General features: G+C 43.7%; 1 pseudogene; it reads right to left on the bottom strand.

Moving 5' to 3' along the window:
- Positions 1-2,196: 2,196 nt before the first annotated feature.
- Positions 2,197-2,314, bottom strand: LOC126100952 (5S ribosomal RNA; annotated as a pseudogene).
- Positions 2,315-11,987: the final 9,673 nt, after the last annotated feature.

Here is an 11,987-nt window from a genome sequence, read left to right as displayed (position 1 = left end):
ATCACTGCGCGGGTATGATCCGTGAGGAGAAAAGGTTCTACGTTAGCAGCAATCTCATTGGCTGCGTTACATATTAATACGCGGATCGGCGGTAGCAGAATTTGGTCCGTCTTTATGACAGCGCCATCTCGTAGTGCGGAGACGAACGAGCGCTGCGCCAGCGCTGTTGTGCTTAGCGGGGCGCGCTCTAGTGGGAAAGTTGTGTACGCGCTGACTACGCGGAACTATGTACACACCAACCGGAAACACTCCATCGCGCTCTCGCAAAAAATGTTGTCCACACAGCCCCAGAGATAACAAGGGCGAGAACTATCGTAAAATCAGCTTATCAGCTCATGCAACCACATTGCTGATAGGAATAATATACAGAACAAGAGAAAATAAAACTGAGAATCTGTTAGCTGGTGATCTGTTTGCCTTTCGGAAAGATAAAGACACAGGAGGGGCTGTTCTGATGTTGCCCAAGACAAAAGAAGCAAGACTTAAGAAATATCAAGACATGTTCATAGTATTCATCGTTGCGGGAAAAGCGTTCGGCTTGTAAAATGGTCCAAGATGTTCGAAACAGTCAGAAATATAGGTGTAAACTATGTGGAGAGACGGGTAGTACACAATACGTATAAAAAGCCAAAAAGGACAATAAGAATGGAACGTCAAGAAAGAAGTGCTCGTAGTAAAAAGATTTAGGACCGGGATGTAATCTCTTTTCCCCACTGTTCAGTCTCTGTACTAAAAAAGAATTGTCAGAAATAAAATAAAGGTTTCGAAGTGGGATTAAAATTCAGAGAAAAATATTTGTTTTAGTCTATAGTCTGAGGTTGCAGCTGAAAGTGAAAGCACGACTAATGACAAATCAAGACACGTTTGTAGTATTAATTAGCCAGGAAAAAGAGTTCGACACTATCAGACAGTGCAAGATGTTAGAAATTCTGAGGAAAATAGGGGTGAAGTATGGGAAGACACGGGTAATATTCAACATGTGCAAGAGCCAAGAAGGAATATAAGAGTTGAAGACCAAGAACGAAGTTGTCGGATTAGAAAGTGGGTAAGACAGGGACGTAGTCTTTCGCTCCTATTGTTCAGTCTATACGTCGAAAAAGTAATGATGAAAATGAAAGAAAGATTCAAGAGTGGAATTAAAATTCAAGGTGAAAGGATATTAATGATAAGATTCGCTGATGATATTGCTATTCTCAATGACAGAGAAGAGGAATTATAGAATTTTCTGACTGGAAAAACGGTCTACTGAGCACAGAATATGGATTGAGAGTAAATCGAACAAAGATGAAAGTAATGAGAAGTAGCAACGAATAACTTAACGTCTCGATTAATGGTCAGGAGCAGATGAAGTTAAGGAATTCTGTTACCTAAGCACCAAAATAACCCATGACGCACGGAGCAAGGAGGACACCAAAAGCAGACTAGCATTGGTAAAAAAGGCATTTCTGTCCAAGGGAAGTCTACTAGTACCAAACATTGGCCTTAATTTGAGGTAGAAATTTCTGAAAATGTACGTTTGGAGCAAACCATTGTATGGTAGTGAAACATGGACTGTGGGAAAACCGGAACAGAAGAGAATCGTAGCATTTGAGATGTTAGGCTACAGACGAATGTTGGAAATTAGCTGGACTGATAAGGTAAGGAACGAGGATATTCTGCGCAGAATTGGAGAGGAAAGGAATATGTGGCAAACACTGACACGAGGAAGGGATAGAATGACAGAACACTATTAGGACATCAGGGAATAACTCTCATTGTACTAGAGGGAGCTGCATAGGGTAAAACCTGTACAGGATAACAGAGATTGGAATACATGCAGCAAATGATTGAGGACGTAGTTCGCAAGTGCTACTCTGCGATGAAGAGGGTGGCAGAGGAGAGGAATTCGTGGTGGGCTACATCAAACCAGTCAGAAGACTGATGACAAAAAAAAAGTCCTGCAGCCAATGACTTTTTTCATACACAAACACGTTTTGCCTTTAGCAGTAAGGCAGGCACTCCGTCTTCATGCCATAAGTGGCTCATCGGGTCCAACCGACCGCCGTGTCATCCTCAGCTGAGGATGTGGATAGGAGGGGCGTGTGGTCAGCATACCTCTCTCCCGGTCGTTATGATGGTTTTCTGTGATCGGAGCCGCTACTATTCGGTCGAGTAGCTCCTCAATTGGCATCACGAGGCTGAGTGCACTCCGAAAAATGGCAACAGCGCATGGCGGCCAAGATGGTCACCCATCCAAATGCCGACCGCACCCGACAGCGCTTAACTTCGGTGATCTGACGGGAACCGTTGTATCCACTGCGGCAAGGCCGTTGCCTCCTTAGCATTAAGCTAAACAATAAAAAAAATTAAGCTGACTTCTTAATATATACCCTCCTTTCCAAATGAACTTTTTATGTACATATACATTCTGCCATTAACCTTAACCTAAGCAATAAAAAAAAAAAAAAGCTGACTTCTTAACATCTAACCTTCCGTTTCGACTGGCGGGGTTTTCGCCAGTTCTAGTAATGCCTTTCTCGGATCTTAACATTAACGAGATGTGTTAGTAAATAAGACCCTACGTTCAGATCTCTTCTTACTAGTAGTTTTAATTATCGTTAGACCGAGCGCGCTAGGTATTTGGCGGAAACGCATCTGTAATACAACTTACTTATGTGCTTGAACTTAAACACTTGCACTTCTCTATCGGTGTGACATAACATCGATATCCTTTGTAACTAACCTGTTACTACGGGTTATTCCTTATTATTGGGAATGGAAATACTTATTGCTTATGAAATTAACTTGAGAAGATCAGGGTCGCCACCGACTCTAACCATACAACTAATCGAAGGTTTGGTCGAGTCGGAAAATAAATTAATTTGATCACAGACCAAAAACTCACAAAAATGCATACGTTGTGAGGTCGCTCACAGCGGATACGATGTAATTAATAGTATTGTCTGTGCACTGTTCACGACAATCAAACATTTAAAATAAAATAGAAAATGCATGAACACTGCATAAGATCAGCTCCCAGCAACACACTTGAAAATATGACTTAACCTAAAGCATTTGTTATAAAATACAAGAGGAGACTAATCACTGGACCTGTGCGTAAGGAAACGCATTGGATGTGCTAACGGGAAAGCTACGAGGTGAGTGGGTTAGGTGCAAAAACGTAATCTAGGAACACAAGAGAAAATTCTAGGTAAAATCATTTATTCCTAAGATAAGGACGTGAGGTATATACACGATTCCTGATACCACGTGGTTTGTGGAGACGCAATTTCTAGGTATGGTGCCCAAATTGCAACAATATCACATCACACAATCATGGTATTATTATCTAAAACAAACATGCGATCGGAGCGTTAGTGATGCCGGTAGCCCAACAACTATAATGTTCTACCACGTGGTTGGCTCCCCACGGACGAAAGACACATAAAGCAAGGAAAATTTACGAGAAGACAAGGCTCTAAATATTTAGAAAAATGATAGCTTATGCAGGCACAGCTGAAGGCAAACAGACATTCATACAGAAGCGAGTGCTCACTTCTTATCGACACCTTTGTGTGGCGCTCTTCCGGCGGATCCAAGTCTGCTACAGAAATTTGTTAAAAGAAAAATCAGCCAAAGTTTTGCATTCCTTGCTGCGACAAGGCAAAGCAATCTCCCAGATTTGAAAAGCGAGACCAAAAGCTAACAGCTCTCCCCTCGCCCAGTAACAACGCGCCACGCGGTCAGTCTAACTCACCCTTCTTCGACTGGAGCACAGCTGTGGACGCATCCCGTACCGGCGGCAGACTGCCTCCCTGTTTCCTCTCCAGCCTCCTCCACGCTCCGCGTGGACCGGAAAACCCAAAGAAGCCATTTCCGCCACGAACCTAACGCAGGTGGATTTCTCACAAGTAGTGCAAACCTCTTTGCCTACTTGACCACTACGACAGTTGGCTATTCTGTACCAGTGCTGCTGAATCTGTACGACTATCGCAGACTTTCTGCAGCAGACTACGCCACCGTCTAGCAACGTGACACACAACCACATTCATTCAATCACGCCACTATGAGAGTAAAGAGAAAAGAGAAACAAGGAAAAGAAAGAGAAATACTTGTGAAATTGGGCTACCGGACTAATGAAAGGTGGCTACAGGACCCTTTCACCTTGCTACAAATCTTCAAAACACCTTTTGAAGATTCCCAAGGTCAACATACCGTCTTGCTTATGGAAAGTAGTCGATCAGCAGCACTGATGTTTATCATTGACAGTGAAAGCATTGCAAATCGATGTACCGTATTCTAGGCCTGTGGTGCCATGATGGGGACTTCGCCTCCTGTCGCAGAGTCCACACACTGGCCTGTGTTTGTCTGTACAGGGGGACGGCTAGTCTCTGTCGATAACCTTCTTACTCACTACCTGCCCCAGCTTCCCTCTGTGACTGTCCACCTCTTTCTTACTCTGTCCAGCGATTATACTCTGAAGAGCCAAAGAAACGGATGCATCTGTCTAATATCGTATAGGGCCCCCGCGAGCTCGCAGAAGTGCCGCAACACGACGTGTCATGACTTGAATAATGCTTCAAGTGGCGCTGGAGGGAACTGACACCACGAATCCTGCAGGGCTGTCCAAAAGTACGTACGAGTACGAGGAAGTGGAGTTCTCTTCTGAACAGCACGTTGCAAGGCATCCCAGATATACTCAGTAATGTCTGGAGTGTTTGGTGGGCAGCGGAAGTGTTTAAACTCAGAAGAGTGCTTCTGGAGCTGCTCTGTAGCAATTCTGGACGTTTGGGGTGTCGCATTGTCCTGCTGGAGTTGCCAAAGTCCGTCGGAATGTATAATGGACGTGAACGGATGAAGGTGATCAGACAGGATGCTTACGTACACGTCACCTGTCAGAGTCGTATCTAGACGATTCAGGGGTCCCACATCACTCCAACTGAACCTTTCACACACCATTACAGAGCCTCCACCAACTTGAATAGCACTCTGCTGACATGCAGGAGGCGTGGATTCATGTGGTTGTCTTCATACCCGTACACGTCCAGCCGCTCGATACAATTTGAAACAAGACTCGTCCGACCAGGCAACATGTATCCAGTCATCAACAGTCTAATGTCGTGTTGATGGGGCCCAGGAGCGGCATAAAGCTTCGTGTCGTGCAGTCATCAAGGGTACACGAGTGGGCTCTGAAAGCCCATATCTATGATGTTTCGTTGAATGGTTCGCTCGCTGACACTTGTTGATGGACCAGTACTGAAGTCTGCAGCAGTTTGCGGAAGGGTTGCACTTCTATCACGTTGAATGATTCTCTTCTGTTGTCGTTGGTGCCGTTTTTGCAGGATCTTTTTTCAGGCCGCAACGATGTTGGAGATTTGATTTTTTACCGGATTCCTGATATTCACTGTACACTCGTGAATTGGTCGTACAGGAAAGTCCCCACTTCATCGCTACCTCGGAGATGCTGTGTCCCATCGCTCGTGCGCCGACTATAACACTATGCTCAGACTCATTTAAATCTTGATAACCTGCCATTGTAGCAGCAGTAACCGATCTAACAACTGCGCCAGACTCTTGTCTTATGTAGGCCTTGCCGACCGCAGGGCCGTATCCTGCCTGTTGACGTATCTCTATATTTGAAGACGCATGCCTAGACCAGTTTCTTTGGCGCTTCTGTATACAGAAGCACCGCAATAGCTCATTTGTTTGATAACTGCCGGATGACGGCTCGATCATAACTTGGCGTAATCGATAATATGACACGGCACACTATTCCTCGACGATCCTCAATACCGTGTCTACGGTTGCCTCCAGAGCACTAGGTGTCATCGAGTGGCTAAAACAGAACAATAAATGTTGCCTTATCTTACCACTGCCTTGTGGCTTGGAATAAACTACAGTTGCCTCTTCATAGGTGTTGTATTTGAGCTTAGTCAAAAATATCAAAAATGGTTCAAATGGCTCTGAGCACTATGGGACTTAACATCTATGGTCATCAGTCCCCTAGAACTTAGAACTACTTAAACCTAACTAACCTAACGACATCACACAACACCCAGTCATCACGAGGCAGAGAAAATCCCTGACCCCGCCGGGAATCGAACCCGGGAACCCGGGCGCCGGAAGCGAGAACGCTACCGCACGACCACGAGCTGCGGACTCACAAATATCCCGATAGGGTTATAAGAGGAGTGTCGAACAGTGAATGCGCCATGAAAAACAGCTAGAGTAAATTCGGAGAGCAATTCTAGTCACCGCCTAGATGACAGTGAATATCATTTACACGGATTGACCAGTGTGCTAATTTTTGGGTCGTTAATCTGGCGTGCTGCACTCTGTCTCACCTATCTGTGACGAAAGACAACGTGCTGTGAGTACAACTAGACTATCAAGTCCGTGACATACGACCATGAATGTATCATATGGAGAGAACGAACTGAAACAGTTTGCGTCAGCGGCACGCGACATTGATCGAGACACTAGCTTCGCTGATGAGCTTAGAAACGCTCAGTGCTGCGTGAAGACAACACGATAAATTTACCTTTGAACGAATACTGCAACATGAGGATTTAACCTCGTAAACCACACCCTCCATTACAGCAATATGGAGATTCATGAGTAGCCATTGTTTTATCGTAGATTTCAGAATCAGAATAAACATGTGATCGACAATATATTACTAAATGACTAACCCGTGGGAAGGTCAAGTTGCAAGTTGCCTACCTAACAGCTTACAGGGGCAACAAAGGTATTATTTTCAATATTTCGTACAGTTGTTGGCTCAAAATGGTTCAAATGGCTCTGAGCACTATGGGACTTAACTTCTGAGGTCATCAGTCCCCTAGAACTTAGAAATACTTAAACCTAACTAACCTAATGACATCACACACATCCATGCCCGAGGCAGGATTCGAACCTGCGGCCGTAGTGGTCGCGCGGTTCCAGTCTGTAGCGCCTAGAACCGCTCGGCCACTCTGGCCGGCCGTACAGTTGTTGGCCGAATGTAAAAATTTAAAAAGCTGTCATCTACCCATTAAGAGGTGCAAACTTATACTAAAATAATAACACAGCGTATGTCACGTATTACTGCCTGAAAGTGTGTATATGTCTTGGGTAAGCATAACTTACGGGGCGTAAATTACACACACCATATTCATTCAGTATTTGTGGGTAAGAGCACTTAGTAACTTCCAACAAATTTTACACATAATTTTAGACAGTTTATGAAACGTTTTGTCGGTGACATCACTCCGCAAAATGAATAACGGAAAAAAGTTTATTGCTTACTACATTTTCGGTTTTCATGCAGTACAGCTTTTTTATCAGACGTGACGTTTTAAATTATTGCTGTTATGAACTCAATTGGCAAAATATTTTGCTGACAGTATACACATATACCACTGACTGTACCTGCAAAATTACATCATTTCACGACATACATTTCGGGAGACGTGACGTTTTATAAATGGAGTTCGATTGTTTGGTTTTTGCTTATTGTAATCTTATATAATTTTAAAATTGCTACCAATTACAGCTTCTTAAAATTATATAGATGACGACTTTTGAAGACCTATCTTCAGCAACGAACTGCAACAGAACTTTGTGGATATTTGTTGCGAGGTTCTACATCTACATCTACATTTATACTCCGCAAGCCACCCAACGGTGTGTGGCGGAGGGCACTTTACGTGCCACTGTCATTATCTCCCTTTCCTGTTCCAGTCGCGTATGGTTCGCGGAAAGAACGACTGTCTGAAAGCCTCTGTGCGCGCTCTAATCTCTCTAATTTTACATTCGTGATCTCCTCGGGAGGTATAAGTAGGGGGAAGCAATATATTCGATACCTCATCCAGAAACGCACCCTCTCGAAACCTGGCGAGCAAGCTACACCGCGATGCAGAGCGCCTCTCTTGCAGAGTCTGCCACTTGAGTTTGTTAAACATCTCCGTAACGCTATCACAGTTACCAAATAACCCTGTGACGAAACGCGCCGCTCTTCTTTGGATCTTCTCTATCTCCTCCGTCAACCCGATCTGGTACGGATCCCACACTGATGAGCAATACTCAAGTATAGGTCGAACGAGTGTTTTGTAAGCCACCTCCTTTGTTGATGGACTACATTTTCTAAGGACTCTCCCAATGAATCTCAACCTGGTACCCGCCTTACCAACAATTAATTTTATATGATCATTCCACTTCAAATCGTTCCGCACGCATACTCCCAGATATTTTACAGAAGTAACTGCTACCAGTGTTTGTTCCGCTATCATATAATCATACAATAAAGGATCCTTCTTTCTATGTATTCGCAATACATTACATTTGTCTATGTTAAGGGTCAGTTGCCACTCCCTGCACCAAGTGCCTATCCGCTGCAGATCTTCCTGCATTTCGCTACAATTTTCTAATGCTGCAACTTCTCTGTATACTACAGCATCATCCGCGAAAAGCCGCATGGAACTTCCGACACTATCTACTAGGTCATTTATATATATTGTGAAAAGCAATGGTCCCATAACACTCCCCTGTGGCACGCCAGAGGTTACTTTAACGTCTGTAGATGTCTCTCCATTGATAACAACATGCTGTGTTCTGTTTGCTAAAAACTCTTCAATCCAGCCACACAGCTGGTCTGATATTCCGTAGGCTCTTACTTTGTTTATCAGGCGACAGTGCGGAACTGTATCGAACGCCTTCCGGAAGTCAAGGAAAATGGCATCTACCTGGGAGCCTGTATCTAATATTTTCTGGGTCTCATGAACAAATAAAGCGAGTTGGGTTTCACACGATCGCTGTTTCCGGAATCCATGTTGATTCCTACATAGTAGATTCTGAGTTTCCAAAAACGACATGATACTCGAGCAAAAGACATGTTCTAAAATTCTACAACAGATCGACGTCAGAGAGATAGGTCTATAGTTTTGCGCATCTGCTCGACGACCCTTCTTGAAGGTTGTATCCATTGACGATTATACCTTGTGCTACTGTACGTTGCATATGATATGTACTTACGTGCATGAAGTCTCTACATTGATTTTTATATTTGTGGTGTTCAAAATGAGCACATCCTAGAAAAAGACCAGCACGGCCTGTCAATGATGTCGTTCTTTAAAATTTACCTAGGCTGTTGTGCGCACTTGGAAGAAATTGATCCATATGGGACTTTATGTAACGTGACCCTCATTGTCAGAATCCAGGTTTTTGATCGACGGCTTACGACCTGGCTGTTTAAACTACGTAACGTAAACAATCCTTTCGCACTGATCACTCCTATTATACGTTTCGATTACCTCATAATCGGGAAGTGATGGCTGCTGAGTGTACCAGAGCGCCGCAGCCATTTCCTGGTTATCTCCTCTCTCGTCGCAGGTGGATGTGCCAGTTGTGAGGCATGGGCATTTGTTTTCGCGGCTGGCATGACAAACGGCCAACCGGAGCGCAGTTAATCGCTTGCCCACCAAAGCCGAGAGCAAACAGTTGGCAGTCAGCCCTGATTCGCAGCTACTTGTTTCCTCGTACGTGTTTCCCAACTAACAGCGCTAAGCTGTACGTAGCGTGCCCGCCTGAAAATCTGTACGTAATGTGTAAGCCGCATTGGCTTCTTCATTGTAGGTTATACCTTTAAAAATCTCATATTGCTTCGCAAAGACCCTCTTTCGAAAACTCTCCGGAGTACGGTCAACGCAGAGAGCGGCGGCGTGCCATATGGGGAACCAAAGCTGGCGATAATTTATTCCACACATGACTACAGGACTTTCTTAATTGGATATTCCTCTTTCGTATCACAAAAACAATTGTCTGTTCCTTTTTAGTCCCATACATGAAAATGTTGACCATGTTTATCGATTTTCAACTACTTTTCTGGCTAAACTTTCTGAAATTGTACATACTGGCGAGTTTTCATCACATGCAATATACACTGATACGCCAAAACATCATGACCACTTCGCAGCGCAAAGATGGATGCTTCCTAGTGGAGTTGCGGGTACGTGACGCAGTAACAAGAATATGAAAGAGGAACAGCCGCTAACGCGGTAGCACACTAGCGAAGAAATTTACTGCACACTGGGAAATCTGTTGAAATAAGTGATTTTGAAAAGGCGCAAATAATTATTACGCAGAGCCTATGAACGAGTATCTCGGAAATGGCGAAACTGGTCGAATGTTGACGTGCTACTGTCTTGAGGATCTACGGAAAGAGGTAGGAGGACAGTGAAACTACCACTAGGCACTAATTGATTGGACGTCCACGACGCTCCACAAAACGTGCGGTTTGGAGGGCCATATGCTCTTTTTTTTTTGGTCATCAGTCTACTGACTGGTTTGATGCGGCCCGCCACGAATTCCTTTCCTGTGCTACCCTCTTCATCTCAGAGTAGCATTTGCAACCTACGTCCTCAATTATTTGCTTGACGTATTCCAATCTCTGTCTTCCTCTACAGTTTTTGCCCTCTACAGCTCCCTCTAGTACCATGGAAGTCATTCCCTCATGTCTTAGCAGATGTCCTATCATCCTGTCCCTTCTCCTTATCAGTGTTTTCCACATATTCCTTTCCTCTCCGATTCTGCGTAGAACCTCCTCATTCCTTACCTTATCAGTCCACCTAATTTTCAACATTCGTCTATAGTACCACATCTCAAATGCTTCGATTCTCTTCTGTTCCGGTTTTCCCACAGTCCATGTTTCACTACCATACAATGCTATACTCCAGACGTACATCCTCAGAAATTTCTTCCTTAAATTAAGGCCGGTATTTGATATTAGTAGACATCTCTTGGCCAGAAATCCTTTTTTTCCATAGCGAGTCTGCTTTTGATGTCCTCCTTGCTCCGTCCGTCATTGGTTATTTTACTGCCTAGGTAGCAGAATTCCTTAACTTCATTGACTTCGTGACCATCAATCCTGATGTTAAGTTTCTCGTTGTTCTCATTTCTACTACTTCTCATTACCTTCGTCTTTCTCCGATTTACTCTCAAACCATACTGTGTACTCATTAGACTGTTAATTCCGTTCAGCAGATCATTTAATTCTTCTTCACTTTCACTCAGGATAGCAATGTCATCAGCGAATCGTATCATTGATATCCTTTCACCTTGTATTTTAATTCCACTCCTGAACCTTTCTTTTATTTCCATCATTGCTTCCTCGATGTACAGATTGAAGAGTAGGGGCGAAAGGCTACAGCCTTGTCTTACACCCTTCTTAATACGAGCACTCCGTTCTTGATCGTCCACTCTTATTATTCCCTCTTGGTTGTTGTACATATTGTATATGACCCGTCTCTCCCTATAGCGTACCCCTACTTTTTTCAGAATCTCGAACAGCTTGCACCATTTTATATTGTCGAACTCTTTTTCCAGGTCGACAAATCCTATGAAAGTGTCTTGATTTTTCTTTAGCCTTCCTTCCATTATTAGCCGTAACGTCAGAATTGCCTCTCTCGTGCCTTTACTTTTCCTAAAGCCAAACTGTTCGTCACCTAGCGATTCTCAATTTTCTTTTCCATTCTTCTGTATATTATTCTTGTGAGCAGCTTCGATGCATGAGCTGTTAAGCTGATTGTGCGATAATTCTCGCACTTGTCAGCTCTTGCCGTCTTCGGAATTGTGCGGATGATGCTATTCCGAAAGTCAGATGGTATATCGCCAGACTCATATATTCTACGCACCAACGTGAATAGTCGTTTTGTTGCCACTTCCCCCAATGATTTTAGAAATTCTGATGGAATGTTATCTACCCCTTCTGCCTTATTTGACAGTAAGTCGTCCAAAGCTCTTTTAAATTCCGATTATAATACTGGATCCCCTATCTCTTCTAAATCGACTCCTGTTTCTTCTTCTATCACATCAGACAAATCTTCACTCTCATAGAGGCTTTCAATGTATTCTTTCCATCTATCTGCTCTCTCCTCTGCATTTAACAGTATGAAGTGGGACAAGCATGTAATGGCAGTTGTGGGGAAGGCGGATAGTCGTCTTCGGTTCATTGGTAGAATTTTCGGAAGATT

This window comes from Schistocerca cancellata, chromosome 1 (assembly GCF_023864275.1).
Source record: "Schistocerca cancellata isolate TAMUIC-IGC-003103 chromosome 1, iqSchCanc2.1, whole genome shotgun sequence".
Taxonomy (NCBI): Eukaryota; Metazoa; Arthropoda; class Insecta; order Orthoptera; family Acrididae; genus Schistocerca; species Schistocerca cancellata.
This window is presented reverse-complemented; position numbering and strand designations above follow the sequence as displayed.